Below are 6,330 nucleotides of genomic sequence, written 5' to 3'. Positions count from 1 at the left end.
AAGCAACAGGTAGTACTGGCCTGGCATGCTTCACGTAGTACAGTTAAGGCAACTTAAGCAATTAGGCAAGTTAAATCAACTAAAAATGCTTTCCTAATCTAGCACAAGTTATAATTGCAAGTAGAATAAAGCAAATATGAAAGGAACTCAATCTCAATATCTTAAGAAAACTCGGATTTCCAACAATTGGCTCAAGTACACGCCCGTCACCTCGCGTACAAGGCACTCAAATCAACAAATAACAAATCCTAAGGGGAAAAGTCCCCCACACAAGGTTAGACAAGCCTCTTACCTCGAACCGGCTCAATATCAATAGAAACCACGCCTTTGCCACGAGTATCCGACTCCAAATGGCCCAAATCTATTCAATTCAATTACATATCGTAAATAATATTGCAAACAACTGATTCCACTATTAAATTTAGAGCTAGGGCGCGAAAATAGGTAAAATGACCAAAATGCCCCTCAGACCAACATCTCGGAATCGAATAACTTTCACATTTTCAGAACCCTCGTACTCTCACGAGTCTAACCATATAAAAATCTCCCAAATCGGAGGTCAATTGCCCACTCAAAAGTCAATAATTAGGTCTATGAAGTTTCCTCCAATTTTTCCCAAATTTTTGACCTTGAATTCGAATTCTAATGGTAGATTTAACTATATAATGATGAAATACAACAAGAAGGGACCAAAGAAACGTTACCCAGTGATCTTCACTTTAAATCCCACTCAAAATCGCCTTAAACCGAGCTCTCAATTGATTTTTGCAACTTATGAACTCAAACCCTCGACATCTCTATTTCTGACCAGGGGTTTCCGCTTCTGCGGACAAGGGTCCGCTTCTGTAGTCCCGCTTCTGCGGACCACGAGCTGCTTCAGCGGTTCTTCATTAAAGTCAAGATTTCCGCTTCTGCGGCCCCTTCACCGCACCTGCGGTTGCCGCTTATGCGGATTCATTACCGCTTCTGCGGTTTCAAACAAAATCCCAAGGACCGCATCTGCGACTACCATCTCGCAGGTGCGTAATCGCTTCTGCGGTTAAGCTTCCGCACCTGCAGAAACTGAAGAAGCACTAGAATTTCGCTCCTGCGGTGGTCCAGCCGCTTCCGCGGCTCTGCTTCTGCGCTTCCCAAGCCGCAGAAGCGGAAATACCAGATGACAGAACCTTCAGCAATTCATTCAACTTCAAAATTTTCCGTCAACCACCCGAAATCATCCCGAGGCCCCCGGGACCTCGACCAAAAGCACAAATACCACCTAATACCTTATCCGAACTCGTACCTATCCTTAAAACACCTAAAATAACGCTGGAAACACGAATTAATCAAAGATTCAAGCCTAAGAACTTCAAATTCCATCAAAACATACTTTCGATCAAAAACCTGACCAAACCTCACCCGAATGACCTGAAATTTTGCACACACATCCCAAATGACACGACGGTGCTACAGAAACTTCCGGAATTCCATTCCGACCCTCGGATCAAAAATTCACTATCGGACCGGAAACTCCAAAAATTCAAACTTCGGCATTTCAAGCCTAAATAAGCTACGAGCTTCCAAAATGCATTCCGAACACGCTCCCAACCCCGAAATCACCTAACGGAGCTAACGGAACCATCGGATTTCAATTCCGAGGTCGTCTTCACACTGTTCCGATTACGGACCATCTTTGATAGGCTGAGCAAGTCCCTCAATGAACCTCCTCACCCTCTCCCACTCGCTGGGGAGTATAATAAGAGCATGACAGGCCAACTCAATAAAGCGGGTCTCGAGAAGTAGCTGAGAGAACTGGTCCCAAGTCAAAGCAGGCGACCTAGCTGGTCTGGCCAAACAAAAATCCCTCTACCTTTTCTTGGCAGAACCTGACAGACAGAAGGCAGCGAAGTCGACCCCATTGGTCTCCACTATCCCCATGTTACACAACACATTGTGGCAACTGTCTAGATAGTCCTAATCCTCTAAAGATGTACCGCCATAGGTAGTGGTGAAAATCTTGGTAAAACTATCCAATCTCCACAAAGCCTTAGAAGACATAGCTGATCTATCGTCGGTCTGCGCTGCAACACCCGGCGGAACTACCCCAACTGGTTGAGCTGCTGGAGTCTGAAACTGGGGAGCCATCTGCTCCGGAGTGTGAGTAGCGGGAGTCTGGGCTCCTCCCCCAGCCTGAAAGACGGCTGGTGCTACAGGCAATGTGTCGTCCTGAGCGACACTCTCCATAAGGCTTTCTAGTTTTGTGACTTTTATCGGATTTCGAGATGTGGGGCCGGGGGTTGGGTCTGAGTGAATTTCAGGATTAGGCCTTTTAATTTGGTATTTTTCTTATGGAATTGGTTCCTTTAGCCTATATTGATCGTATTGTATAGCTCGTGGCTAGATTCGGGACGTTCAGAGGCCGAGTCGAGAGGTAAGGGCATTGCGGAGTAGGAGTTTGCTTGGTTTGAGGTAAGTAACGCTTTCAAACTTGGTTCTGAGGGTTTGAAACCCCGAACTACGTGTCATGTGGTTAGTAATAAGGTGACGTACATACCAAGTGACGGGCGTGCGGGCGTGCACCGTGAGGATCGTGAACTGGTTCATTCCATGGCACCGTTTAATGACTGTTTCTTGTTGATATTTGAGTTTCCATTATGTCATAAATTAATTGAGCTATAAACATGCTAGATACCATGTTAGGGCTTCGTGCCGATATTGTTGGGACCCCTAGCGGTCGTTTCTTGCTGTTATTTCACTTATTTCACTTTTATCTTGTACTCAGTCATTTTCATGCATTTCATATCATATCCCAGTCTCGGTTATTATTGTTGGCATATCGTATCATTGTTTTCGGCCTAGTTTCCATGACATTATGAGCACGTGGGAGAGACTGGAGAGTGATGACTGAGTGAGGACGCGAGCCTGATTATGAATGACAGTTATACACTCGAGCTGCACGCCACAGAAGTTATGTTGATTATGATAGCACTTGGGCCGTAGGAGCCCCTCCGGAGTCTGCACACCCACATTGGGCGCGGTTGATTATATTCAGGGATGGATCTTCCCTTGGTATGGAGATGGATCTTCTCTATGAGGCTGGTTTGGCTTGTTTTCCTCGGTACTAGAGGCTAATGGTCAGCGATGTATATATTCTAGAATGAATCTTCCCTGGGCCGTGTGGGCCATATACAGTATTGAGTGGTTGTGATGTTATTATTGTTATCTGGAGATGGATCTTCTCCATAGGGATGGATTGGCCTTCCTCGGTACTGAGTGACTGCTATTAGAGATGTATATATTCCGAGATGGATCTTCCTTGGGCCGTGTGAGCCATATACAATTCTGAGTGGACGAACATTCGAGAGTGGGAGCACATTGTGCATTTCATGCAGTTGATGCATTGGCATGTAGAAGAAGTTGAGTTATATATCTTAAACTGTTCAGATCTGTATTTACCTTATCACTTTGAGATGTCTATTAAACTGAAAGCATGCTTACGTTTCTATACATTGATTCTATTATATTTGTTAAGGTTGAGTTCGTCACTACCATTCAGTCCATAGTTTGGACTCGTTACTTACTGAGTTGGTGTACTCACGTTACCCCATGCACCTTGTTTGCAGATTCAGGCACTTTTGGACCAAGTGGTGGTTGTTGATCGAGGCTTCAGGTTTAGGAGATTATTGAGGTATCCACACGGCGTTCGCAGGCCTTGACTCTCCATCTCTATAACTAGATGTATTTCAGTTTGTTTCCTTGAACGTTGTAATAGACTATGTTTCCTTTACACGCTCATACACTTAAAGACACCCTGGTTTTGGGTAGTTGTATCTTATTTTGGAATTTCTTATGTTCAAACAGTTTCCTCTAAATGTTCAAAGCTTCCGTTAAGTGTTTTCAACCTTATTGTTGTTGTATTGTCTTGGTTGAGTTGAGGCCGGCCTAGTTCCATGATAGGCGCCATCACGACTGGTTGAGTTTTGGGTCGTGACAGTACATTATAAGGGCTTTCAATAAATTTATAAAGTTCTTCCCACCTATAACTTTAAGTATTTGGTGGAATGCTCGATTTTTGTTGAACCACCACATAGTAGAATAAGATACATATTGGGGTGTCTAAATGGTCTGATTTATTCACTTTTGGACATCAAAAAATATGTTGAGCTGAGCACTGATATGTTTTGATACTTAATTAACCATAAGTAACTATGTTGAAATAATCATGTTTCATGGACAGAATGTTATGCTACTAATTTGATGTACAGAATTAATATGCAGATGATGAAAGAACCAGTTTATAGCAAACTAATGCAAAATACTGATTAGACGCGACCCAACTTGCATATGAATTCGTAGAAAAGCCTGTTACTGAGCATCAAATAAAGATCATAGCTGGAGAAATCCGTATCCAAAGGGTATCTATAATTAAAGAAGACTTCCATCGAAAAATTGAAGAGCTGATAACAAATAAGGAAACCAAATTAAATTTGGAGAGACTTTTCTGAATCAAAATCTTCTAGGTTTTGGATGTCACGACCCAAAATTTCATGCAAAGGGATCGTAATGTCACCTAAAAACACTTACCAGGCAAGACAGCACTTACAACAAATAAAAAAGCAAGACTAACACTTACCAACATGTTTATATAGATAAAGAGTGAAAGCTTAGAAATGTATAATAAGTCTAAAACCAAGCGTTGTCTAATCACCTCCCAATATTTGGTGTCACAGAGTACATGGGCTACTAGGAATACAAATTACAATATATGCAAGGAATATAATACTGCCTGATACAATTAACACTAATGGAGATAACGGCAAGGTGACTCTAAGGCATGCGGACGAGTGTGCAGCTCTACCTCGAGTCGCCTATCTAGTAATGGCTAAGTACCTCTCGAGACTCCTTTTGTACCAATGTCTGAATCTGCATAAGAAGTGCAAAATAGTACGAGTACAATCGATCTAATGTACTTAGTAAGTATCGAGTCTAACCTTGACGAGATAGTGACGAGGCTATGACAAGACACTTACCATATAAACATGTATAGTTTATAAGCATTAGAAATAGCAAAAAAGATAACACTAATAATACCAGGAAATAAGACAGATAAAAGTAAAAGGATCAAACAATATAAGTAATAACACGCTTCTCGAATAACACAACCAAAGCCTTTTCAACATCTTAAATCAACAGGGAAGAAATGATATCCATGAACAACATAGACAACACCCAAAAACAAATATTATATCACACACTAACATCAAAATTCAAAACATATATGTTGTGGTGCACAACCTGATCCAAAGATACCAAAATATTACTGTAACGACCCGACCGGTCGTTTTAAGTTCTAGCATGTCGTTCGGCGGGTCGAGGCCGTGAGTAGCTTCACTTCAGGTGTTATGAATTGTACGCGTGATTGGAATTGAAATTCGGGAAGTTCAGAGTTGATTTGGAAATAAAATTCTCATTTCGGAAGCTATAAGTTGGAAGAATTGACTAAGGTTGGTTTTTTTGATTATACGACCTTGAAATCCAGATTTGAAGGTTCTGACAGGTTCGTAGGATGATTTTGGGTTTAGGCGTATGTCCGGATCGGGTTTTCGATGACCTGTGAATATTTCGGCGCCTATTGTGGAAAGTTGACATTTTGGGAGGATTTCATAAATTTGGGTTGAAGTGCATTTTAATGTTATCAGCGTTTGTTTGGGATCCCGAGCCTAAGAATAGTTCCATACTGTGATTTTGGTCTTAGGAGCGCATTCGGATGTTAATTTGGAGGAGGTCCATAGGTCATTTCGGAGTAATTTGGTGAAAGTTAGAAATTTGGAGATTTTTAAGAAGTTTGATCGGGAGTGAACTTTTTGATATCGGGTCCGGATTTCAATTCCAGAAGTTGGAGTAGGTCCGAAATGTCAACTAGGACTTACACGCAAAATTTGGTGTCATTCCAAGTAGTTTAAGTATGTTTCGGTGCATTTGGAGTAAGTTTGAAGAATTTGAAATTTCTAAGTTGAATCAACTTGATTTGAGGTATGATTTTTAGTTTTGATGTTGTTTTACGTATTCTGAGGGTTCTAGCGAGCCCGTATTATGGTTTCACACTTGTTAGTATGTTCGGGCGGGGCCCCGGGGGCCTCAGGTCCTAACAGGACGAGGCTCGGACCAAGTTTGAACTTGGAGAGCATCAGCTGAAGCTCCCAGCTTCTGGTGCGATTGCACCTGCGCATGGATAGTCGCAGGTACAGCTCGCAGAAGCGGGGCATGAGTCGCAGAAGCCAAAATGCATGGGCTGGCCGGGTACCACGGGCACAAAGAATTTGGCTGCGGGTGCGAAGCCGCGGGTGCGAA

Source organism: Nicotiana attenuata, unplaced genomic scaffold (genome assembly GCF_001879085.1).
Source record: "Nicotiana attenuata strain UT unplaced genomic scaffold, NIATTr2, whole genome shotgun sequence".
In the NCBI taxonomy this organism is placed as follows: domain Eukaryota; kingdom Viridiplantae; phylum Streptophyta; class Magnoliopsida; order Solanales; family Solanaceae; genus Nicotiana; species Nicotiana attenuata.
The sequence above is the reverse complement of the archived record's forward strand: the minus strand, read 5'-3'. Positions refer to the sequence as shown.